At 45.1% G+C, this 27,548-nt stretch overlaps 1 long non-coding RNA gene across 1 annotated transcript in view; it reads right to left on the bottom strand.

Annotated features, from left to right (window-relative positions):
• Positions 1-27,548, bottom strand: part of LOC138527622 (uncharacterized) — a 113,801-nt gene that overhangs the window by 12,124 nt on the left and 74,129 nt on the right. Inside the window, exon 3 of the long non-coding RNA XR_011283960.1 lies at positions 26,332-26,408. This is a non-coding gene — a long non-coding RNA (uncharacterized lncRNA). The remainder of the gene's footprint in view (positions 1-26,331; positions 26,409-27,548) is intronic.

Genomic DNA, 27,548 nt, shown 5'->3' with positions numbered 1-27,548 from the left:
CTGGCAATAGACCACTAAAAGCAGCCTATTATGACTTTGCGGGCACAAGCTTTGTGCCATGCCGGTAATGACCCCACCACCATGCCGTAAAAGGGCAAAAAATCCCCCTTACCGGCATAGCAAAAAGCGCATATAACTCCACCGCCATCCAAGCCATCAGCATTAGCCGTGTCTGCTATTAGCAGTGACCGTTATTAGTGGTGACCGCATAAGCAGAACCGGAAGTAGCATCATCGCACAGGAACCGGAAAGAGCACGGTGGCCATCTTTAAAAATACAATCTATTGCCATCCCCACAACCAGGAGCCATCTGACCAACACACCTCTACCCACCTCCACCACTACCTGCTGCATCTTACCATGCCCAAAGCACTCAAAAAAAGCACAGAGCGCCTGCGCAAGGAGCACTTCTCCCAAGAGGAGTTGACCATGCTGGCGGAGACGCTGCAAGAACATGCCGATGTCATCTTCTCCTCCGACATGTCCCGCTCTGCAGTGCAGTGGAAGAAGCAAATATGGGCGGAGATTGTGCAGAAAGTAAGTGCCGTTGGCACCACACCCTGCACTCCTAAAGATGTCTGGAAGTGCTGGGACGATCTGCGTTTACGCGTGCAGAGCATCCTCTCTGCCAACCGCCAGCTGGGGATGGCGACAGGAGGAGGTGCGGACTCCCCCATCAAGTTGCAACCCTGGGAGGAGATCTGCGCAAGCACCATAGGGATGGAGGCAATTGAGGGAGTGGGGGACATGGAGCGAGGAGCCCAGTCATCGGCTGATGCAGGTAGGTGTCCCAAATGAAACAATGCAAATACCAACACGATGATGTCCACCTGAACTGACAGTGCAATGATATAGAGCAGGGTCCACCAGACACATATATACAAGACTTCCTACAGGCAGTGCACAGCACCATCTTGTCCACATGCATGATGCACCCCATATATGTTTCAACCCAGACGCTTCCATGCATCACCCACCCAAAAGCCAAGCAACCCGTATGTCACTACCCCAATGTCAATCAACTGCTATTCCATATGAATGCAGCCACCCCAATGCATGCCTGATGCCTATAGACCCATCACTGACCCTCTCCCTCTATTGGTCCCCAACAGGCACGCATTCAGACAGCGATGACCGGGACACTAGGGAGGATGATGCTACACCACAAAAGAAGGCCAGGGGCATGGAGGGAGAACACCGCCCCTCAACATCAAGGGGAAGAGGCCAACCTGCACTACTGCAGAAGGGCAAGAAAACCCCAGAGGCCACAGCACCAATGTGCACTACGCCCCCCACCACAACACCCACACCAGCCGCCAGCACAGAGGAGCCAGTGTCAGAAGCCACTGCATCGGCTGCCAGCAGCACAGTGGGGGAGACAGCTTCCACAGCAGCTGTGTCGGATGATGAGGCAGATGTTCTGCCGCATGGCACAACTACCACAGGCAACTACCACAGGCCCCCTGCAATCACCACAACTCTCCCCATTCAGCTTGCACAACAGCAGCATGCATGGGCTGTCTCCTGGGGATTCATAGCCCGGGGGTTTCACCCCCACGCCAAGTGTGCATGAGGAACAAACCATGTTGGAAAACCCTCACACATCCACCACTGTCCCGACTAGCCAAGAGGGGATCAGGGCAATTCAGAAGCGGCAGAGGGGGCTGACAGGGCTGTTGACACAGCACATTACAGAATGTGGCCGGGCAAGGGATGACATTAAGGAATTTTTATTTATTTATTTATTTATATTTATATAGCGCGCAAGCAGCCCAGGGGCATTGAGGCGCTGTTACTTGCAATAACTTAGTTACATGGTACATATGATAGTGATTGTTGAGACATTATGAATAGTACAAGAAATCATACTGTTGTTACAAATATTGCATTTGGTCATATATTACAAACATATATGATAAGTATTCGTGCTGATGTGTCGGTCCTTATGTGAAGAGGGTAGTTTTCAGTGTTTTGCGGAAGGTGGTGAGGGAGTCCTCGCCACGGATAGTGGAGGTAGGGCATTCCAGTGGGTGGGCGCGAGATAGGGGAAGCTGGATCCACCCGCTTTTACTCTTTTTACTAGTGGCACAGAGAGCATGTTGGTGTACGGGGATCTGGTTGGCCTGGTAGTGGAGACAGGGTGGATCCTTTGAGAAAGGTATGCAGGAGCAGTGAAGTGAATGCACTTGTGGGTCAGTGTCAGGGCTTTGAATACAATCCTTTCCTTTATTGGGAGCCAGAGGGCTAGTTTTCTGGCTTCAGAGATGTGTTCTCTTTTAGCAATGCCTTGGGCTGCCCGGAGAGCATTGTTCTGTATTACTTGTAGTCTCTCTAAGTTTTTGTTGGAGGTTCCTAGAAAGAGTACATTGTAGTAGTCTAGCCTGGAGCCGGTGATGGCTCTGGCTATGTTGGTGCAGTTCTCTTTGGATAGAAAGGGCCTGATTGCGTTGATAAGTTTAGCATGATATGCAGCTGCGGATGCTATTGCGTTGACTTGTCTATCCATGGATAGGCTGGAGTCCAGGTAGACTCCCAGAGTTTTGACAGAATCGGAGACCGGGATTTTAATGGAGTCAATGGTGAAGTGGCTGAATTGGGCATCTAGGTTTTTTAGCGTGTCGGGGGAACCTACCAGGAGGAGTTCTGTCTTGTCAGAGTTGAGGCATAGTCCGTTGTCAGCCATCCAAGCTTGGATGGTGTTGTAGAGGTTGTTGAGGGTCAGGGAGTCGGTGTCATAGTTACCTGTGAGAGTGAGGAGGATCTGGGTGTCGTCGGCGTAGTTGGTGTATGAGATGCCCATAGCGTCGAGGATGAGGAAGAGGGGTCGTGTGAAGATGTTGTACAGGGTGGGGGAGAGACAAGAGCCTTGGGGTACACCACAAAGTATAATAGTTGGTGATGCGGCGGCTAGGTCAGAGAATACTTGCATGGTTCTGTCTTGTAAGAAGGAGGTGATCCAAGCTGTGGCCTCTGGGGAGTATTTGGCGGTGGAGGAAAGGTGGTGGCATAGGACGCCATGATCCACGAGGTCGAATGCCGCGGATAGGTCAAGGAGTAGGAGAAGTGCTGGTTTACCCATGTCCCTAGCATCGTCCATTTGGTTTTTCAAGTCAAGTAGGGCGGTTTTGGTCCCGTGTCTGGGGCGGAAGCCAGATTGGCGGAGTCCAAGGAGTTTGTTCTCTTCAATGAAGTGCTGGACCTGCAAGTAGGCTGCTTTGTCCAATATTTTGAGGAGGAATGGGACAGTGGTGATAGGTCTGTAGTTGTTGGGGGAGGTGGGATCGAGAGTTGGTTTTTTCAAAAGAGGGCGGACCCAAGCTTCCTTGAGGGAGGCGGGGACTTTCCCTGTGGTAAAGGAGGCATTCACAAAGGCTGTTAGGAAGGGCGCTAGCGCTTCCGTGCAGTCTTTGATAATGGAGGCTGGGCATGCATCACCTTTGCAGTTAGAGGGCTTGATGTTCCTCATAATGTTGATGATGTCTTTTTCTTGGATGGGTTTGAAGGAGAAGGGTAGGGGGGGATCCGGGGCGGGTGATGGGATAGGGATATGCCTACTGGGTAGGGCTTGTTTAGTGGCTAGTATTTTGCTTTTGAGGAGGCTTAATTTGGTTTGCATGGGCGTTTGTATTTTGTCACACCAGACTTTGTCTTTGGTGAAATTCTAGGGGGCGGGAGTGGGTGTCTCGAGCTCTCTGAAAATGGCGAAGATTTCTTTTGTGCTAGATTGGGCTTCCGAGATTCTGGATTCAAAGGATTTGGCCTTTGCTTGGGTGATTGCCTTTTTGTATTTGGTGGATAGGGCTTTAAAGATAATCTTGTCTTTTTCAGAGTGGGACGTTTGCCACTGTGCGAGTGCGGCTTTTTTCTCGCTGCATACCTCAAAACAGCAATTGAGACCACCTCAAAGGACATTTGCGGTGAATTGGCAGCAGTGCAGCAGGTCCTCTCCCAAATGGTGGCAGCAATGGAGGCCATGCGTCCGGCACAGGTTGCAGAATAACCTGCGACATCTTCCAATGCAAGCTCAACTAAATCCAGCCCTGTGCGTAGGTCTGGTCAGAACCTGTGCAGATCGGACAGGATTGCACCTGGTGCTGGAAGAGGGGGAGTGCTGTAGGTTCAGCCAGGCATACTGGTCCCATGTGGACTTATGGTGCACGCCAGTGCACACCATGTGTGACGGAGTTGAGGGGGGAGCAGGAGGGGGGAGTGGGTGTGTGGGGAAGTTGAGGGGGGAGAGGGGAGTGGGTGTGTGGGGAAGTTGAGGGGGGAGTGGGAGAGTGGAGAGGGTGTGTGGGGAAGTTGAGGGGGGAGGGGGGAGAGGGTGTGTTGGGTGGAGGGCTTGTGCACTTGTTACTTACATATTTTGAATACACTTGTTATGCAATCTGATTTCACATGTGAGGACATTGCTTATTGTGTACGTGTGATTTATTGGTGAACAGTCTACAGTGTCCATGTCCCAGACACACCCAGTGCCCTGAGTTCCACCTCCATGTCACCTCCCCATCCATGTTTGCTTGAAACATTGGTCAATCAGAGTCTGACACATGGCACCTCCCTCCTGAGCATCGCTGCCTCTCTGAAGTGCAGCCCCATCTCCACCCTCCTCATCCTCTTCGTCAGGTGGTTGCAGTTCAGCGTCAGGGGGCAGTGGCACATTCCGGCTGATACACATATTGTGTAGCATGACACATGCCATGACGATCTTGCCCACCTTCTCATGGCCGTACAGGAGTGCACCACCAGACCTGCTGAGGCAGCGAAACCGTGCCTTCAAGAGGCCAAAGGTCTGCTCAATCAACACACGGGTATGTGTATGGGCACGATTATAGTCTTCCTCGTGCCTGTTCTGCGGGTTCCGAAATGGGGTAAGGAGCCACCTCTTCAAGGGATAGCCTGCATCACCTGCATGTGGGCAACAATGATTATGTGTAAGTCCTCACATCACATGGGAGCTGTATCAATGACACCATAGCAACCATTCATTTCCTGTATGCAGCCACAGATCCATGCATGAGTAGAGACACATGAAATGACTGCTATGTGTGTATTCCATTGTGCTGTGGGGTCTATGGTCTGCTTATGTGCAGTGTACATGTTGATGACTATGTGATGGTTATTGCACTGCATCATTTTCATGGTAGTGCAGCTTACGTCTTGTATTTAATGGTCAGGTGTCGGGTCAAGTCTGGCCTGCTTTGGGGTATGAGCATGGTACATCCTCTCAGGTGCTGTCAGCCAGGTGAAGTATGCATCTCTCCCCCCAATCACCTACCCACATCGCATTTCCATGAGCCTAGCATGCAACTCACCGAGAAGCCAGGATCTCTGCCCTGCATGCCGCTCCATGTAGCATGGTATCGTGGAGTTCCGCATGACCATTGAATCATGGGTTGATCTGGGGAATCGGGCACAACAATGTGTGTTGATCTTGTTTGAGTCACATACCATTTGCACGCTGATGGAGTGTTATGACTTACGGTTACAGTACACTACCTCCATGGCATGTGGGGCCACCAATTCGACATGGGTGCAGTCGATGGCGCCAATGCAACCAGGGATGCCTGAAAAGTGAATGGAAACCAACTTTGTTGTTGGCGATCTCCTGGGCTGTCCGTGGTAGGAAAATGTGGTCGCCTGTGTGCTTCAGGAGTGCATCGAGCACTTGGTTTAGCATACGTGAGAATAATGGTTGTGATATGCCATGCATGTGCCCCACTGTGTGCTGGTAAATTCCTGTGGCCAGGAAGTGGAGCACAGACACTACCTTCAGAAAAGGTGGGATGGCGGTGCGTATTTCAATCAGGCTGACAATGTCATCATGTATCATGTCCACAATGGTGGTGATGGTGTCCTGGTCCAGATGGTACAAGGTGTGGATCTGCTCAGGGGTTGGGTTGAATGGACTGGCTCTGATGCGAGGGATTGGGGGCTGTCTGCATGGTACCACTGGCTGCACTGGTGGGGCATGCTGGACCTGCCTCACCCTCATTCTCCTCCTGCGCCTCCTCTGTGCTACATGTTGTTGTTGTTGTTGTAGCTGGAGTTCCACTGCAATCATGTCCTCCAGCCCCAGCATTGCTAGTAGTATTGGAATCATTTTGGTGTGTGACTGGGCGTGGGAAGAGGTGGGGTGTGCTCCTTTTGTGCTGGCCCAGTCTATATTGCCTCCACCTGTGCTGATTGTGTGCACCTGTGGCAGCTGGGAACACTGCACATGGCCGTTTATGGGTGGTCCGCGATGCTGGTATTTACTCCATGTCGGTAAGGTACTTTTCGGGCTTCAGTAGGCCGTTGTTTGCATGTCCACCTGACTTGTGATGTCCTTCTGTTTACGCCATGCCGGTATTGCCGGCATGAAGGGTCGCGTGCCCAAGCCCATGCCGCTATTATAGGCACCGTTATTTACGGTGCCGCTAATAGGGGTTGGCAGGTCATAATCGCCCGGAACGGTAAGCAATGCCAGTAATCCGTTACCGGCATCGTTTTCCCCTTACCGCTAACCTCGTAATGAGACCCTTGGACATTTAAAAGAATTAGCCCTTCACAAACATGGTTTAAAGAGGTGAATTTGGCACTTTTTTCCGGAAACAGAAACACTTTTAACCTGGGTTTAACATATAATTTCCTTATGCAGCTGTCAGTCAGTGAGACCTGTATTTCTCTTAGCCACCTGTAGAATCCGTGATTTCACCAACTTTTCATTTCAATAGCTCACTGGGGAAATGACTGAAATTAGCACCAAAACAGCACCTTGAAGGTTTCAATGGATTAGGAAAACTGGATGTTAAGGGCATTTTCAAATTTTAGCCCTTCTGTGTTCTTGCTTCATGTGTCAGATCACAGCACTCACTGGCATTCTCAAACAGGGAGTTTAGTTTTGACATCAACTTTGCCTGTGCGTGGCAAGGTGGTGCAGCCTTCTTGTGATTTATGGCAGTTTTCTTTCCCCCATTGGCAAAAGGATGTAGTGTGGCACATTGGCATTGGTTGAAATATCACACAACCCCCCTGACTTCCGCGTGACGTCCAGTCGTGGGGGAGTCGGGAACATGGGATTTATTTTTTTTTTCTTCTGTCCATGTGAAAAAATCTGGTTGCTTCTCCCATCAGCGATTGATGCGACATGCTCTCCTCTCTGGTTCTGTGTGGAGCGATACTCCGGATCTCTTGGGTTTTTCCTCCCTGTCCCTGAGGAGATCCTCCTTGGTGATTAGGTGGATTTAACTCCAGTACTAGAAAACAGAACATAGCACGGTTATGGAAATTTTCCCACTACTGTTCCCCGAGCGGTGTAGTGGGGCAGATGCATATATTTAATAACAATTGACAATATTCCCCACCTATGTTTAATGATAGTCTTAACACTTTCCTTGCACGTACTCAATGAACATTTAATAATTCTGTTTAGATCTCTGGATTTTTCCCCTCAGGGTTTCCGGTAGGCTCATCTATTTGCCACAAAGTATGCCTGGGATGGCAACTCTTTAGCTTGTTTATGTGGACCCACTTGTCTTCCCCTTCTGTCAACTTGGCCTTGGGGATACGGATTCTGTAGGCGACTGGTGAGATTCTGTCCACAACTTCAAAAGGACCCCCGCCAACTTGGGAGGAATTTGCGCTCTTTGGCTTGCTTCTTTTGGAAATTGTACAAGTAGACCCAGTCTCCTACTTGATAATCCTTTTTAGTTGTCTAAAGGTCATAGTGGGTCTTCATACTGTGGGAAGATCTTTCTAGATTCCACTGAGCAGACGCAAAAGCATGTTGAAGGTGTTTCCTTAGATTCTCAACATACTCATGAGTTGTGGAGGCATTTATCAAGGTCTACTCTTGGGTTCTGTAGAGCAGATGCTGGGGTAGCACCATCCTTCGTCCAGTCATCAGCTCAAACTGAGACATTTTTGTTGCAGAAGAAGGGATAGATATGATGGCCATCAGGACAAGAGATCATCGAATATCCCAACGTGGCCCAGAGTCTGCCACAAACTTTTTTAATATACTCACAATAGTTTTATTGTATCTCTCAACTCCACCACTAGAGGACTGGCGGTATGCAATGTGTAGTTTCCTTTTTACCCCAAGTATCTCCCACATCTTTGTCATCACTTCACTGGTGAAGTGACTACCTCGGTCTCAGTCCTTTGGGGTAGTCGAAAACGTGAGAAGATGTGATTGATCATCAGCGCAGCTGCTGTTTCTGCCTTGTAATCTGGGGCCGGGAGACATTCCACCCATTTAGTAAACAAGCATGTTCTGGTAAACATGTACTTGCTCCCCCTGGAGGAGTGAATCACGGGCTCGATGAGATCAACTTGCAAATCTGACCAAGGCAGTGTCATCCTCCTCTTTTGGAGGGGAGAACAGTGTGTGAGTGTTGTTGGCTGATATTGTGCACACACAAGACACCCCTTCAAGTATTGGTCGAGGTCCTGCCCCATGTGTGGCCAGTATGCAACCTCTCGTAAGATTTATAATGTCGTATGAAACCCTTGCTGACCGGCTGTGGCCGCATCATGGGCGTGACTTAGCATCAGGCTTCGGAATGAGGTAGGGACCACCCACTGGTCATTGCCAGAAATGGATCTCCTCACCAAAAATCTGTCCTGGATTCGGAACATTTTTGGACATTTCATCAACACTCTGAGGTCCTCTTTCCCAAAGCAATCGGTATCCGTCAGGGGAAAGTTCTCAGGGTCCTCAATGTGTTGATAAAAATTACCAATTTTTGGATCCCCTTTTTGAGCCGTAATCAAATCGGCATCTGGGGTCTCCTTAAACAACTGGGCAGTTAAGAGTTCATCGTGAGCATTTGTCTGGGACCTAGTGATATCTGTGACCTGGATTTCCCCCAATATGGACTCGTTCTCAAGTAGATCCCCTTGGATGGCTCCAGTTTTGTCTGGTCCCTCTAATTTAGAATGACCCTTGATAGTTTTCCAGTAGATGGTCATCCCATTCGAGGTGACCAGATCATCAATTTTCCTTATTAGTTTTCCATGTTTTAGTGGTTTATTGTTAGCACATAGCATGCCTCTGGTTTCCAATAAACCAGGTGGTCCATCAACCTGTTCTGGACATAATCTGAATCAGTGATTATGACCAGTTAGTGGAGTTGGTGTTGGACAGCAGTGAGGATGGCTTGATGCACAGCCATCAGCTCTGCTACTTGACTACTACGGGACCGATTTTGTACCCAGCAAATGGTTCTGGGGCATCATCCACCTAGGCATTCCCCACGCCGGCCATTAGTTCCTTTTTCCCATTGTTGTCAACATGGTAAGACCACCAATCCACATAGACAGTGGACATTCCCTCACACGTGTCTTCTTCATAGACTTTGTGTGGGGAACTAAGGTACGTCTCCAAGTTGTCCTTGATTTTAAGACTTTTATCCTCGAGACAGTTTTCTCTGGCACAATTGCAAGTCAGCCAGACCTTGAGCGAGGGAAATCTTCTTGTTTTGGCCATATCTGACCTCCACTGGAAAGCCTCTTTGCATTGACAGAATCCAGGAAGTAATTCAGGAATTACTGACATTCCCGGCCCGGATTCTGTCACTTTGAAGATATTGCAGAGGCTGGTGTGGAGTCTCCACTATGATGTGTTCCTCCTGGATGAACGGGCGGTAATTCTTCAATGCCCACACCGTTGCCAGGAGTGTCTTCTCACAATCGTTGAATGTTTCCTCCACAGAGGATAAAGTCTTACTCGCTTAGGAGATGACTTTAGTGACCTTATCATGCATTTAATATAATACTGCAGTCAAGCAGGTATGTGAGAACCCTGCCTCCAAGAAGAATGCCTTGTTTTCGACAGGGTAAGCTAGGCAAGGTGCTTGTGAGAGGCTTCTTTTGAGTTGTCTTACTGCCGCGGCTTGTTCTGGACCCCACTCCCACTTGACCCCCCTTCAACAGATGGATCAGGGGTCTTGTGATCTCGGCGTAATCCTCAATGAACTTTTGACTGTAATTAGTCAGTCCAATGAGACTCCTTAGTTCACGCAGAGTTGTGGGGCATTTTAGTTTCCTCAGTGCTTCTACTTTGTATTGGTCCTCCCTACTGACAGGTACGGTCCAGTACCCATTGGTCAGGTCAATGGCAGTGTATACCTTTGACCCCTCGATCTATGCCTGCCCTTGGTAAATGTAGGGAAGAGCCCATTGGGAAGTGTGTACCCATTTGTTTAGCTCCCTTTAGTCAGCACAGAGTCTCCAGTGGCCATTTGGTTTCAAAATCCCCAGCACCGGATTATTGAAGGTGCTGTGGACTGGACAAATTATACCACAGGACTCAAGGTTTTTAATTATTTCTGTGAGGGACTCCATGGAAAAGAGAGGCAAGCGGTATTGCTTCACAAACACTTTGAGTCATATCAGGGTCAGTGGGAATTGTTGCTGTATGGATTTCGGTGCAACCATAGTCATATGAGTCCACCGCAAAGAGATCTTGAAATTCTAAGAAAACTTGTTTCAATGTTTGCTTTTGCTCCAGAGTCTCACAGGCATCAGCTAGGTTGACTCTCTCTTCAACCATCTGCCTGAAGCCCGGAAAGACTTCTGGTTTGGCTATCTCAGTGGCCTCCTCCAGCTGGGTGGAGAAGTCTGTGGTTAAAGTACTGATTTGGACTGATGGCTTCAAGTGGGGAAGGCAGTCCTGGTGGACTTGAAAGATCACCTCATCCCTCATGAAGTCACAAGCCACCTCTTCCTTACCATAAGGGCAGGAAGAGTACACCAGGATATTCCCCCATGCCGAGTGAAGATCCTGTCGGGTGTTGTATCATTGTCACTATCACTGTGAAAACAGTCATTAGGGATGGGTCCTATCAGTTTGTTGCCTAAATCTATGGAAAAATGCTGGTCATCAACCGCCATTCCAATAATGGTGCATGCTCCCAGAGTGATACTCCTAAGGTCGCTGTTATCCACCACTATTGGAATGGTGTTGTGTTCTGTTTTGACAAGTGGTGTTGGGTTTAACCCCAACCCTTGCTGTTGGAGATGGGCATTCAGGTGAACATATGCATCAGGATTTTACAATTTCTGTCCTCTTTTAATTTTTACTTCAACTGAAAATTGCCGGGTCTGTTCTGGGATGGTGACTTCCTCTCCAATCTGAACTTCAACTGCATATGGCAGCAGTGGAGCTGACCAAAATGCTTTCTCTGGGTCATCAAAGTCCATGGGATTACCCACTAATCGGGACCAGGCTTTGAAGTTTACCAGGTCCAAACTAATGGCACAGCGATTGAGAATGTCACTGGCTAAATAAAATGCGGCAAGGAAATCTCGCACGACCCAACAATTATGGACTATGCTCTTGTTGCCTACGGAAATTTTGAGAGTACACCTGCTAAGCAGGAGATGTTTGGAATTGGGAGTTTTCAGAACATGGCTTCGCTGATGAAGCTCTTACCGTTGTTCACGCACACTCAGGCGAGAACAGAGTCCTTCCCCTCATTTTACTGAATTGGGAGGAACAACTGTTCTTCAATTTTCTGAATGTCAGCCAAGCTTTGAGCTGGTTTCTCATCATTTTGGACTATGGAAGAGGGATTTTCTGATTGTGACGGGTATAGAATTTCAGAGTATTTACTTCCAGTGTGGAATGCGACTTTAGACTGGAAGGAAGGTTGATTTTCAGAAAGAGAGAGGACTTCCCATCACCAGTTCGTTGTCCTACTGAAATTACTGTCACGTCACGGATTTTGTTGTTCTGAAAACGGAATTCAGTGTGATCCTGTTTTTGTTCAACCATGTGGCATGTGCCATTTAAATTAACATGGTTGACGCTATGTTTTAATTTTATTGGTCGGTTAGTCTGGGTCCAGAGGACCTTGTTTACACAATCTATTAGGAGGGACAATCTACGCAGGATGTCATTCCCTAGTAAACATGGTGTACCCTCTGGGATCACAACTATGAGGGGGTGTTTCACCTTGTGTTGCCCAATTTTAATTTCTAAATCTGCAGTCCCCTCGACAGGAATTTCATTCCCATCAAAGTTCTGAAGTTGTCCAGGAAGAGGGGTGAGAGGGATCTGGTATCTCCCCCCCTTCCTGAATTCAGCTGATCAAAGGCCCTCTTTGACAGTAGGGTGGTTTGGGATCCAATGTTCACCAGTGTCAAAAATGTACATTGCCCCTGTATTTGGACCGGGTATAAAGTCTTCCCCCCTTCTCCTCAAGGGGGCAAATATAATGTGCATTTTGGGAAAATTGGTGGGTTAATTTCTTTATTCTTCATTCTGACACAGGGGTAGTTTGGGCAGGATTCGGTGTGGGAGCTTGGGAATCTGCAAGAAAAAGGTGGCATTTGGATATCGGGGGAGTTTTGGGCTCCTCTGGTTCTGATTCTGGGCTGCCACCCCTTTTTGGAGGCAGACACCAGAAATGGTTTGGGCAAGGTGATTTTCTGGCTTGTCATTATGGGGTTCATTGATGGGCGGTTTTAACTCAGTCCCCACATTTACCCAGTCTTGATTAGGATCTTTCAGGACCCATTTTTCTTTGGGAGGAGTTCCCCATCCCTGAAGGAGAAGATCCTTTTCCTAGAGTCCTCTGAGGACCCCTCTCCTTCAAATTAGAAGACTCTAACCTCCGCCACAAAATGGGTCTTTTTAGGCTCATTATTTCTCATACCTGCCCTCTGTTCCTTAGGTTGCAGACCTTTGGGGGCTGGAGATTTTGGTCTGGTTCCTTGGTTTCCAGGGGCTTTCCACAAGTGGGGAAGGAAGCTTCCTCTAAGGCTTCACACACCCTTCCTCCTGTGCCTCCTCCCTCGGAACCGGTGGGTTGTCAGGGTTCTCTCCCCGTCATTGCTCTGGAGTATCAGACCCTTGATTGGTGGAGTTCTGAGCCGGCATGCTCATCTGAGGGTTCTGCTGAGCCCTCAACATGCCACCCAGATCCTGTGACAAGTTCTGGACCTGGCACTCCAGTTGGGACACCCGCTCTGGCTGGTACGGGGGTCTCTGGTCCATCCTAGGTCTCTGGTCCTCCCTTCTCCCAGCTTGGGCTGTCTGGGCTCAGGAAATTGGGGAAAGAAAGGAGGGTTGTTTTGGGGGTTAATGTTTGGCAGGTACCGGGGAACGAAGCTCAACCCGGCATTTGGGGGGTGACTGCCCTCCTGGGGAAAGTTAGGAGGGAAGTTTCCTGGGTTGGTAGCTACCTAGTTGAATCCCCTCCTTGGGCTGGGGGAGTCCACACATACCCCAGGATGGGTCTTTTTACCCTTGTAATGGGGGCTGATATAATCAGGGGAGTTAGGGGTCCCATTTGTGGGGTTACCTCCCTGACTACCTGTTTGCGATTGGCCTGAGGGCCTTCAGGTTCTTTGGTTATAAGATGGATTCTGTACAGGAATATTTTTAGGCCCCCCCATCTCCATATCTAAAATGGGGGCAACCTTAACCTCCGCCACCTTAGCAGCAGCAGGGGTGTTGGCTGGTTTGGGGTTTTTATTTGTTTTTTTATTCTCTACCGGTTTCTGCACTTCATAAATTCATAAATACTTTCAATGACCCAGTTTAGTGATCTCTTCTCATGAAACTCCCTCACCAGCTGGGTCATGATGTATTTAGAGAGTGCATGAAAGAAGGTACTAATGAACTCCTTACTGTCTGTGGGCACCCTCCTGGTGGTTTGTGCAAAGACACATTTTAGTTCTTGCACAAATTCTTGTGGGGCTTGGTCTTCTCCACACTGCAGATTGTGGGCCGCATTGCGGGCCTCTTGGGGGTTCCTATGTACAGAAAACTTTTTAAGATGGCCACCCTGTAGGTGGTCCATCTTGAGTGATTTTGATCCTCCAGCCCCGCCAAAAAGCTGGAGTATTCTGGGGAAAATGTCCAAATGACATATTGTATACAATTCTGACTATCTTTCAGGTGGAAAGTATCCATCATTTGCTCATATAATTCAAGGTGCTCCCAGACTGAATACTTGGTATTTTTGTGATAGGGAGTTATGACGCTCCTAATGGCTTTGACTTGTTTTAGGGGATCTTTTAGGAGAGCCTTCTTAATTTTGTTGGTCTTTTTAGTCTTAGTCACCCGTGTCCACTCATTCTCTGACTCAGAGGCACTGCTACAGGAGGTGGCCATCTGATCCTCTAGGCTCTCCCTGATTATGAAAGCTTGGGAATGGCTAGCAGGATGTGGGACCTAGTTCATGATGCCTGTGGCGCTCAGAAGAGTCTTCTGACTCTCCCTTGATCCCAGGATTGGCTGAGTCCCCCCCCCCCCCTTACTGCCTTAGCTGGGAAGAGGTCTTTAAGATACTATTTGAGGGCCTAGTTTCATGGAGTTCCCCACCAAATTTGACAGACTGATCCTTTGGTAGCCAGTATTTTTGGGGATCCAGTTCCCTGATTCTCCCCTCACTGGAGTCTTCCTGATCAGAGAGGCTAGCCCTAAAATTTGGGAATCTGTACAGAGATGCCCGCCCATCCATTTCTGGGAGGCGCTGGTCTGTCAGTCCCATGTTTGCCATTCTGCTGAAGTCTACCATCCCCGTGGCCCTTGGTTCATATGAGCCAGTGGACATGAAAGTGGCAGAGTCCACGGTACTGAAGGGGTTAGAGTCCCTGATTACAGGGGTCCTGATGTGATGCTCAGGGGTTTCATCATCCCTTCCTACCTCTTCTCTTTCAGCCCCTATTCCCTGTTGACATGCCAAAATCTAACTCTTTTGACCTCTATTAAGGCCTTACAGATTTCAATGATTTGCTCTTGCATGGCTATCTGTTTGTGGAGCCTATCATTCTTTTCACAGAGAGCCTCATTGTCTCTCTGTGCTTCCTGCCTGGTTTGGGAATACTGGGCCAATTTTTGCTGCAGGAGACTCACCTCCCTCCTGAGTTTTGTCATTATTAGTCTGATTGTTCCTTTCAAGAGCATCCTCCACCCGCCTGGTGTGCTCTAGTAGCTTCTCATATTCGGTTTTGACTTCACTAACCTCCTGGAAGGCCAGCTTTCTTTCCTCGAACTTAGTTTTTACTTGGCTCACTTCCTGGCCTAAAGCATCCCTCTCCTGACTTAGAGTGCCCCTCTGTTCAGCCAGGTCATCCCTCTGTTTTTTTAATGGATGGAATTTCTGGCGCTCCTCATCAAATTCTGTTTGAGATTCTAAATCTTTAAGAATTCATTTATTGTTTTCCTCTTTTCATTTGTCTATGCAGTCTTGTAGGATAACTACATGTTCTGCACAGACTCTGTTAAAAGTTAATTGCTGTTCCAGTTTCTGTTGACTCTGTTGTAAAGCGTCAACCCTTTCCTGACACTCATCTTGCAGTGTCTGTAATTTGGTATCTTGTTCTGCTTTCTCTTGCTGTAAGAGAGCCAGATCTTATTTTAATTTGGTAATATACTGCCTAGTCTCTGTTTCTGATTCTTGGCTCTTCTGTAGCCTTTGCCCTGCAGAATCCAGCTCAGTTTGGATTTCCTGTCGTGTTTCCTCTTGCTTCTTTGCCAGAACTATGTTTCTGCATGCCTTTCCTGTATTACTCCTATGTGGAGGTACAGATAGGCTGCTATTTTGGCAATTTTAAACTGCTCCTCTTTTATTTTTAGGGCCATGTACAGTTCACTGAGTGCTTGGTGTAATGGGCCCTTGTCTTGCCATATATCTAGGTCTATGGCAGTGACCTGTTCTTTCATTTCCTGCAGCCATTCCTGTTCACTCTGTTCGGGCCACTCACCACTGACAAACAGTTTGTGCAGGAAGTGCTCCCTAGCAATATTACTTTCTACTGGGGTCGTCATTTTAGAAATATCAATTTCCTTATGACTTATTCTGTGGTTAATTTATTTTTACAAACAGGCCCCATTTTTGGAGTATTTATTTTGAGAGGTGCTTGTAGAGTGTAGCACAGTACACCAACCCAGCAAGGTGTTTGTACCCGGCAGGCTAGTATGCTGTGTTAGACAGTCAGGGGTGGTATCTCGAATTCAGAATCACGGCCGAAGCCCTCAAAATCTGTTAAGGATTTCAATCAGGCACACACCCAGGTCTCGCCTAGCATGTAGTGCGCAATAAAACCCTTATTTATTTGTGTCTATAAGTTCAATATTCTGAATGATATACCACTCATTTCACACCCGTCTCAAAATACCCCGCAGGTCAAACTAAACCAGGAATCACGCTAGTTTGTAAAGGTAAATATTTATTTATTTTTTTTGATATCAGATCACACACACTTTTCTATATATATATATGAGGCCGCAATCACCAAGGGGTGACAATACAATTCAACAATAAGCAAAGCAATTTAATTTACTTACACTAATGCAGAATAGAAACACAGGAAAAAGAACAGTTTTTGTTTGTGAACAGATACCGTGTAGGTTAATAATTCCCCCTAATTCCCCCTGCAAAGTTCTTAAAGTACAAATGAACAATCCTATACAAATGGAAGTTAATTAGCAGGTATTCAGGAATGAAAGATGATGTATAGAGTTTAAATGCAATCTTCCCTCCCCAAACAAGAGAGAAAACCGTTTTTGGAAAATTACACTTTTAAAATGACAGGTGAACATGGCTTTGTATAATACTGCAAAATGGTTAAAATTCTTAAATGGAGAAAAATTCTTAGAAATGCAACTCTAAACAAATCCTAACACACATGAGCCATAGGATAAACAACAGTACACACTTTAGATCAGGATGGGATGGAAAAAACACTTTGAAGGGGAAAAAGACATGTGTAAACTTTTACTAAAATGTCAAATTGCGGCAAAATTTCACTATGCGTTATTGGAGAAAAATGTGTCAAAAACAATGCAGGTTTTGGTTGTGGGTGTAGCTAAGGGTCTTAGGTATCAGTCAGAATTGAAATTTTGTTTCTTTAAAATTGAAGAAGTTATAGAGGTTTTAGTGAGAGGTGTTTTTGCAAAATAGGCGCGCAAATTAAAACAGGAATGCGGTTTTGAAAATGACAAATCGGTTTGATTATACTATATTAAGATTATGAAAAAGAGAATGCCACACATGAATCTTCACAGCTACGTGGCCAGCATAACCGCTCACGTGGTGGATAATCTCATTTCTTTCTGGGATCTACTTTAGTTACTCAAAATCGCTAAGGACTTATGGTTTTTGGAATACAAATGAGAGAAAATCAGAGCAAGAATGGTTCTGACAATACTAAGGTACTGAATTAAAGTTGGGATGGGTTTGAGATGGGATAAGACAATGCAAATATACTATGGGTCACTGTTCTTCCTATTGATACATACAGTCCCTTGTAATTAAAGTTGGACCGTCAAAGTTCTGAACATCGGATCAGGTCAGGTCTATCGGCAGCAGGGCACTTCTGGAGGGATTTCGGACTGCACCACAGACTGGATTGGGAGGGGCACTTCTGGTCATTGGACATGGTAGATTATCAGAATTCAAGTTTCAGCGGGCAAGCCTTAATGGTAGCAAGCCAAGCTGAATCAGTATTATTCTTTTAAGTTTTAAGATGGTTGAATTTGGGCCTAGCTAGAAACGAGTTCAGCAATGCTAAGGCCTTGATTCTGCAAAGAAATCTGGAGTCAACTGCAAGATGGAGCTCTGGACAAGATTAAGATGTTAGGAACAAAGCGCTGCACAGAAATCTGGATGGGTTTCAGGAAGCAGTGCGTCCTATGTTTTGTGAAGTTCCTATATGTATACTATCAAATGCCAGCACCTAAGTTTATGGTGTGGGCGGAATTTCAAAACACGCCCCCATGGCTGTGAATGGCCATAGGCACTTGCCGTGTGATTATTGACGGTCTGAACAGAGCTGTCTTATTTATGATGCGATTTAAACCAAAATTTAACTTTTGCACAAAGGTACATTTCTAAAATGATGTTCCCTAATAAAATTGGACATATACATTTCATATTTGATGGGCTATATTCATATTCAATCCCCATCTCTGTGCGAGCTGTCTTTCTCCCCTATGGAAATGTCTCCATTTTAATCATAACAGTTTGGATTAATTTCTAATTCGGTACATCTCTGGGCGCTTATCAGTGGATCATGTACATACAATCTTAGGCTTGCAACATTAATAGTTCTGCTACAATTAGGATTTTTTTCATAACTTTTGTTTCTTAAATGGTACAGGTTTCATCAATGTCTTAAAAGCAAAAGCCTAAAATTAGGTTAACATCTACCAATTTTTAGATTTATCTTCCTTTAGGTTGCATATTTAAAGAGTTTCAAAATATAGTGATATAAACAGCAAAACATTCCAGCAGTTTTTTTGTTCTCCTTAGTAACTCCCCTTTCACAGGCAACAGTTGTCATAGTGCTTTTATCAGGGAGGTGTGTCCCCTTCCTGGAGAGGGAAGCCCCCCAGTGGAGATCAGTTGGGCAGCTTGCCATTGTTCTTGCCTCAGCCCCAGACAAATGTCTAATGAGGTCTCATTGTGGTCCTTGTTGTCAATATGTGGGAATCATTAGCATCACTTAAGCCTTCCTGTAGCAGTTGAGTGTCAAGCTGAAATGTGAATATTTCCCGGGCTAGCACTGTCAGGCCAATGTCCACTCATAATTAAGCAGTTACTTAACTCCAATTCTGGGTTGGTTTAATTTCACTTTAAAGTCTTTTCATTTTACACATATAAAAATAAGCACAGTTGATAAGGGATTTGTACATTTAAAAGAAATAGCCATTCACAAACATGCTTTAAAGAGGTGAATTTTGCACTTTCTTCCGGAAGCAGAAACACTTTAACTGGGTTTGACATATAATTTTCTTATGCATCTGTCAGTCAATGAGGCACGGCTTTCTCTGAGCCACCTGTAGAATCTGTGATTTTAGCAACTTTTCATTTCAATAGCTCACTGGGGAAATGACTGAAATTAGTACCAAAACAGCACTTTGAATGTTGCAATGGATTAGGAAAACTGGATTTTAAGGGCATTTTCGAATGTTAGCCCTTCTGTGTTCTTACTTCATGTGACAGGTCACAGAACACACTGGCATTCTCAAGCAGGGAGTTATGTGTTGACATAAACTTTACCTGTGTGTTGCAAGGTGGTGCAGCCTTCTTGTGATTTATGAACATGCACAGTTTTGCAGATTTGTCGTGCATAGGGGTTAGCGCCTCCATTTTTGGCAGTTTTCTTTCCCCCATTGGCAAAGGGATGTAGTGTGGCACATTGGCATGGGTTGAAATATCCCACATTAGCGGAGACATCCATGGTGTCATCAGGCTGAATAGCAACATACTTTATGCTTCTTAAATATTGAATAATACATTCCCTTGTTACTTCCAATATGCATTCCAGCAGCTCATTTTGCATTGTTTTAGATGTGTCCTTAAATACAGTCACATTTGTTTGCATTGCACTGTCAATACTGCTGACAAAATCCACAAGGCCTCGAAATACTAATGGATTTGAGGGACCTTCATTTTCATTGTGGCCGTGTAGCACAAGTTTGAATCCCCCCAAAAAATATCACAATCAATTAATTTGGCTAAAATCTTTGCGCTATTTTCCACTTCCTCACTGTGCTGTTTTATACTCAAACATCAGTCTTCGTCCAAATTTCTGGCAATGATAATAAATGTCCAAACATAGCCAGCCTTAGAGAGTTGTCCAACTTAGGTTCATCCACATTGGGGGGCTTTTTCAGATAGATGTTTCAAGCTAGTGACTACAATTGTTGTCCTGGTAACCTTACCACCAACCTGTATTCAGGGAAAACAGGATAGTGTATTTTTAGATTTGTTACCAGTAAGCTACTTCTTTTTATCATACCAGCTATTGAGAATTTTCAAGAATAGTCCTTGCCTTGTCTTTTGCAGGTTGTTCAATTGTGATTTGAAGTCTATATGCTCTTAATCTTTAACCTCAAGTACCTTTTCGGATTTCAATCCCAGTAGTAAATACTCATCTTTAATGTAAAATCATTAGGCATACAAACACTGTACATTAGCCGGATATGTACAAAATCAATTCAATATTATTAATTATAAAAACAACCTATACAAAACAGATTACTATAAAAGCAGCACATACCAGTCAAGATGATAACACGTCTTACAATACATTCTAGGACTTGTATATTGGTAAGTCATCCTGGCTAGCTCTGTTCTCTACATATATTTAGTAGCAGTGCCAACAAGTACTGGATCCTCAGTTCCTTTGCATGGATTCAATGCATCTGCAGTTCAACGACTATTATGCGCAATAAAGATAAACATCAAATATGTTTTTCTGAGCCTATCATATAATGGCCACATTAACATAAAATGACAATCCGATTCTTTTGTATTATTGCAAAAACAACAGAGATCAGACTTGGATCCATCCAAGAAATTTAGGGACCTGGCCAGAGGAAGAATACTGAACCTAACTTTAATTCAAAGAGTAATTATGGCATTAATGGCTGGATAAACCCATGCAGACTATCTACCACTTGGTCACCCATTCTCCCTTTGGAGGCATTGATGGGATAATGCATCTGAATTTCACAAGTGGCCCAGGCTTTCTGGAAGCAAATTATTTGATACAGGCTCATAAATTGACACCAGATGTCATCCACAGCATTCTTGGCCGGCCTGCAGGTTCCAGGACAGAATGAAAAGTTTGGATATAGAAGTAATGGTACGTGGTGCTGATGGTGTAAGTGCTATTGCACCAGACCTGGCCACCCCCCAATTGTCAATCAACTGCATCCAGACCATTATCACTATAATCCGCTTCGGTGCATGTATCACTCTCAATTGTTTACCTGTACGCACCTGTGTGTCTTATGCTTACCCCAATAAGGGCTATTATAATTTTGAAAACTAGTCCATTGCCAGGCCTTGTTTCTGGGAGTGTGGCTGGGGTTGAACTTAATTCAATATCTAGACTCTTTAGAGGTAGCGTTTTAGGCTCAATTGGCAATAGGCCTTCTGCTAAGTAATGGTTAGCCAATTACATGCTGATACAGTTTTTGTTAGGCGAGTTGGCATCATTATGTCTAGTGCACCTCACAAGGGCATCTTGGATCACACAACGTCATCCTCTATTGTGCCTGATCCAATGTATGAATGTGTTAACTAATGAATCTGGATGTTCTTTGGAGTCTGGTGGTGGCTTTGGTACATTGATTATGAAGATGATGCTATGTTCTCTTTGATTGTGACCATAAATCCTGTGGCAACTAGAGGATACCTGCCTACCAACACCCTTAATGTTCTTGGATGTCATCCACCCCTTGCCAGTATGGATAATATGCTGTGGCCTAAAATGAACTGCAAATCCAGCTGTCACGTCTCTGTGCCCAGAAGTTGGCTTTTTTCAAGCAACACATTTATCAGTGGTCTCATTGATCTTTATTGAGAGGAGCCTAGGAGAATCTAAAATCAAAGATACCCCTCGTTATTGCCCTCCAGTGGGACATCCTTATTAAGGTGCCTAACCCCAGAGAACACATCTGCCTTGGGAAATGTACACTTATTACTAGCCAGGCTCGGTCCCTGAATGGTTTTACTAATGTGCCCATTTTTCACAAGTTGGAGCACTCTCTTAACTATTTCGAGCTCTTAATGCAGTTGGACCAACCAATCTTTATACCTCTGTTCAGTAACGTCACCTCACTGTTTACCAGGTTCACTGTAACCACGAACCACAGTCAGGCTGTTTAAATCTGTTTTTCTCCCTATGTTTCCTTCCCCTAGTCCTCATGTAACTAAGTACTCCTGCTTGTACAGTGCCACGATGCACTTGGACTGATTTGTGCTGTATATAAATGTAATAAATAAATAAATCGCTCAAATCCATGACTTTCTGCAACGGGTATTTACAGTTAACCCACTCCCTCTTAGGAGAAGCAATAGAATGGATATGGCTAACTGCACAGTTTGTATAATCTGGACACTTCGTTCCTTCCATTGATGGTGTCATGATGCAGTTATTACGAGATACTTCTCTCCTAGCATCCTCCTGCTGGGCTGCACGGTCAGGGAGGGGGGCAACTATCCTGGCTCCATACTTAGTGGGGAACTATTTATGCCCGTTATTGCCCACTATACGTTCCCAAACAATATTATTAATAGGTTGGGACAAAACATCAAACCTATTTGACACTGACATAGTAGGTACATAAACTATACAGGCTGAATGGGCCTTTGGAGAGCCCTTCAGTTGGACATTGCAATGAACATTCAAGCCATTTGCTTGGGTAACTCTCCTCTGGCTCATATGTTATTTTACTTGGGGCCTTTCGGCACTATCTTGTTCCAAATACAAGTAAAGTAGTTAGTGCCTTGTAAAAAAGCTGATTGTAAACCTACAGCCCTCTTTGCATTTGCCAGTCACCAGATTGCTACATCTTGAAAACGAATGCAGTTTCACAGGGTCGAGCAGGGAGAGATTCGGATAATTGATCCACTTCTTCCCTGCATCAGGGTTATACATCGCACGGCCGAGTTAATGGGAAATTCATCCCCCCCCCAGATCTTGGGGAAACATAGGCACCATGGATGCACAGACCACCCTTGGGAGGAGTTGCCCAAGGGTCATAAAACATAGATTCACTAATGGCATTTCTTGTGGAATCCACCTAGGGATTGGCTCAGTTCTTCGGCCCTTTGTTGTCCATGACCTGCACATCAGGGGGTCTCTAGGTGGAAGTATCAACAACAAAGAATGATTTGGTTGTATTTCAATCCCATTGAAGCACGATGGGGCCCTGAGATATAGAGAAATAATTTTTCTCATTGAAGACAGAGCTTCGACACATAAGACTGCACTATTAAACATCTTAGGAATACATACAGAAAAGAACAAAGAACTCAATGAACAAAACTACGACTACAGATACCAATGTGATCTAAAATCAAATGTGTGTTTTTTCTTTTGTCCTGATGAGGGCCTTGGCAGGAGATCACCCTCAAGCCTGGCCCGAAACCTGAGTCGACATGACAACAGTTTAAAAATATTTTCAGGAAGAAAAATGTGTGGTTCTTTCTTGTATAACATAGTTGTGGCAATTTAATATATTAGAACGATTGTAATATATGTCAACATTATAGAATAAGAGTGATGTATTTTTGTGGCAATGAACAATGTCTAACATCAAGAGCCTAAAGTTCAGGCCCACTGGTTTGTTCTAACCAAAAGGTCTTCATTGCGTTTTTTTGCATATGTATGAATGGTTATTTTGAATGAGGATGGAAGTGATTGAGAGGAATGGGTGTATATGAGATCACAGTATGGCGTGGTGTTTTTAGACAATGAATTTGTATTAAATGAGATTTTAGGTTTAATTGCTCTTCACTCAGGTTTCTCATGCAATACTAATGAGTGATTGTTAATTGTGTATTTTTGTATTTTTGTATTACTGTTTATGTGATAACAATGTTTATATAAAGAAAAAAGAATAAAATGAAAATCAAATAATTAAAAAATAAACATGGTATGAAAAAATTCAATTTTATAAATACATTTTTTTGAACTTATTGGGCCTCATTACGACCCAGGCGGTAAGTTACCGCCTGGGCCGTGACTTTACCACCATGGCGTAAACTACGTTTACGCCATGGTGGTTGGCGGACTTACCGCCCCACTCCGAGGTTGGCGGGGCGGTAAGTCCCCAATCCCCATTTACCCTTCCCCATTCCCATTTTTGCCCCATAGGGCATAATGGGAGTGGGGAAGGCGTTAATTACGCCACCGTAAATTACGGTGGCGTAATTAACTCCATGGTCCCTTAGCGCCATGGATTTTAACACCTGCTAAAAGCAGGTGTTAAATCCGCCATGGCGCTAAGGGACCTCGTACTCAGGCGGTAAGGGTCGGCGCTGTTTACGCCATCGTAAAACCCTTACCGCCTGAGTTGTAATGAGGCCCATTGTATTCAACCCACTTATGAACAATTTAAATGCAAAGAGAGTCAGTATATGTCTAGCAGCATTTGTATCTTTTGTACTGCATCAGGGTTATAGCAGTGTTCCTGTGCAGCCGGCAAACCTATGTGGAGCACAAAAGGCACTGATGACTCACTACTCACTGCCCAGACTGCCATGACGGTTCTTCCTCAGACTTTGCTGGGGCTTCAACTTGGAGCAGAGTTTATGAAAGGGGACACAGGAGGGATCAATCTGCAGCTCTTCCTCCCTGCAATGTTACTCCCAGAGCCTAGAGCGACTGTCCCCAGCTGCCATAACTGTGTTTCCTTGCACGTTGCCTCGGCTTTGCCATAAAGCAGAGTATTTAAATGGGGAAACATCTGGGATCAATGTGGAGTTCCTTCTGCTTGTGATGTCCTCCCAGAGCCTATAGTGGCTGCCCCCAGCTGTCACAAGTACGCTTCCTCATGCTTTGTCGTTGCTTTGCCGCAGAGCAGAGCTTTTGAATGGCGACACAAGTGGCATCAATCTGCGGCTGCTCCTGTTGTGATGTTCCCCCCAGAGCCTACAGTGGTTGGCCCCCAGCTGCCATGACTGTGCTTCCTCGCACTTCACTGTGACTTTGCCACAGAGCATGGAAGGGCACATGAGTTATTGAAAGGTCATATAAATGGTATCAATCTGTATCTCCTCCTGCTTGCAATGTTCTTCCCAGAGGCTGGACTGGCTGCACCAGCTGCCTAGACTGTGCTTTCTCAATCTTCGTGCTTTCAATCCTAGGAATGGCAATAGCAGTTACGCTTCAACAGTATTTATCTTCAAAATGTACAATAGGTTAGCGATTCAGGTGGCATCAGAACACCTAACCTATGAATTGAATATTTTTGATCCTACACACAGAAAGTAAGAACTGAGGCAGGCATATACCTTTTGACACAACAATCCTGCTACTCTAGTGCAGCGTGCTGTCTCTCTCGTTCTTAAGAAGTAGCTGGTTTTCCCACTATTGCCAGATGTTTTACTCCTTTAGAGTAAAATTAAACTTAATCATAAATCTTAAGATTTGATGGCACTGGCAGCACATCAATCATCAGAGATGTTACCAAATCACATGCCTGCATTTGGAATTTTACAAAGCACGCACAAATGGTGGTGAGCTTGTTTCTGAACTATTTGAATTTTGTCAGACTGTTGAATTCTGTTTTTTTAAATGTACAGCGTCTACACTTAGGCCCTTTTCACTGACACTCGATCCTTCAGAGTATACGCTGCGGACAGCAACAGCCGAAGGAGTAGGAGTAACAGGGCACCAAGCCAGTAATTGCCCCCACCACAAACAGATTGGAGTATATCCACATCTGGATATAATCCAGACACCAAAATTCAGGACAACACGGATGCCTGATCAGCTCCCCTCCTCCTGAACAGACAGACCCGCATCTCACACACCTATAGGCCCCTACATGCAACATTAATTACGTGACCACCAGACTGTTCAAGTAGTTCTCCATAGATGATTTAGGTTGAGAAATTGGGATCAAAGGTCCCGGCAGGGTCCTTAACTCGGAGCCCTGATGAAGGCAGAGTTGGTACAGTCAATGACCGCCGAAACGTGAAGAACACAGGGAACCCCAGAACAAAACTGTTCCCCATCTGTACATTTTGCTGAATTACTAACTTCCACATTTGCAAAGATATATTTTACCCCATGACCCTAGAACATTTTATTGTCTTCTAAAATCACTTTTTCATTTCTAAGGGTGACTTTGAAACTCCTCCCCCAGCGTGCAATGGGCTTATTGAATTATTAGCCTGAATCTGGAACATAGCTTTTGTTTGACACACTTTGTAAAAATTACTTTCAAACCATCCCTTGTTTTTATATCACAATTGACTGAAAGTTATGATTAGAACTGTCAAAGGATTACAATTGATATCCTCACATGACTTTACTCATTTTGTATTGCTTGTTCATTTCGTTTTTTTTTTTATAATGTTGTTGCATTTTTGAAACAGGTGATTTATTTGAGGTACAGATAATAGAATAAACATATGATTGCTTGTACTTAACTGAAGCAGGATTATTGATTAATGTCATTTTCCTCCTCCTTTTAATTTTACATTTTTCTTTTCTAGGTTTTGCTTCTTTTAATGTTGTCCTTACAGATGTAAAATCCTGTAATTTTTATACTGTGATTAGAGGTTTTTGTAGATTTACTCTAAGGATCTCCAATTTAGGAACCTGTTAATATTGAATCAGGATAGAACCAAGTCATAGACCCTATCCATTAAACCCATTGTCCTTCGATGTATGTCGGGGTAACTGTATTTGTTGACACCTTTTCACTGATAGCCAGGGATTATAATAACCCGGATATGTGATGCATCGGACATGCTTAAATCACCCATGACTTCCAGGGGCTACTTTTGTCCTAACAACAGACATAGTCTCCTTTGTTTTTTACAAAGGACCACTTAAGTATTACCATTACCTGTTATTTCTTACCTTGATCCAATTTTCTCAAGGATGTCAGGTTATCCACACGTAAACAGAGCTTCACTCAAGTGCATTACTCTGTGGAACTGAATACAGAAGGAAATTCAGTTTTTATTTTACAGAGGGGAATAATACTTCAAACAAAGATAAGGAACAGCAGGCATACTGGCAATCAGAGCAGTCTGACTGCTGGGTCCTACACCTGTAGAAGAATTCCCAAAGATTGAGTTAAATCACATACATATAGTAGGACTCAAAAGCAATTGCTGGTCGCAGCTGTTGCTAAGGCTAATGGGGTTCTCTAGGCTACAATCAGTGGCTTGGAGCCATTTAGAGCTCTGGTACTTAGTTCCCTTGAAGAGGACATTAGGAACGTAGGCCATGTCAATTCCCGAGCTAGAGGTTTTCTACCCGTATGAGCCTTTGTTTGTAATCATCAAATAACTTCACTAGGGCCAGAAAAAGCAGTCCGCCCTTATGGCTAACCAGCCAACCTCCATGCTTGCAGTTTTTTGAGTGGGAAGCACACTAGTCAGATAATGCTGGCACAGGCTCTGTCACCTGATCTAATGCTTGCTTATTTTAGGGTCTTGATTTTACAATTAGCGATCAAGGCAGCAGAATCCCTTCTGCAAACAGAGCAGTTCTCAAAAGGAATAAGGAAATAAATGATTGCAGCATGACCGAATGACTGCAGCTCATCAGGAATTCCAGTCCTAACATTCTATTACTACACTGCAACTGGAGTCCTTGCCTTTACAAGATGCAGCACCAGTGGCGCTGCATCCAATGACAGGTCCTCATGTCATTACCCACTTCACGACTCTTACCTACATTTCTTGCTCCACTGATCCATCTATTGATCCTTCCTTTTGCCTGCACTTTCCTTTTTATGTGAACGTCTGCACTCTTGACTCATCTGTCCTTGGCAGGACCTTGCTCCCTCCCATCATTGGTGGCTCCTCTAGCATGTAGCCCTTTCCTTTATTGCTTGCATTCCTGGTGCCTAACGTTCTAAATTTCCTGCGCACTCCGATACTTCCTTCATTGACTGCACTGCTGCCCTGCCTTCATCACCTGACCCTACCTAGGACCCTCCCTTTCAGTGGCTGTACGGTACCCTTGCCATGCACTAGCCATGTCTGTCTCTTCTTTGAATGGGTCCCCACTTACTCACTCCCCTTTATCTGCCTGTAGACGTAGGTCAGTACAGCACACATCCCGTC

Source organism: Ambystoma mexicanum, chromosome 1q (assembly GCF_040938575.1).
Source record: "Ambystoma mexicanum isolate Mex_15411 chromosome 1q, UKY_AmexF1_1, whole genome shotgun sequence".
Taxonomy (NCBI): domain Eukaryota; kingdom Metazoa; phylum Chordata; class Amphibia; order Caudata; family Ambystomatidae; genus Ambystoma; species Ambystoma mexicanum.
The sequence above is the reverse complement of the archived record's forward strand: the minus strand, read 5'-3'. Positions and strand labels throughout refer to the sequence as shown.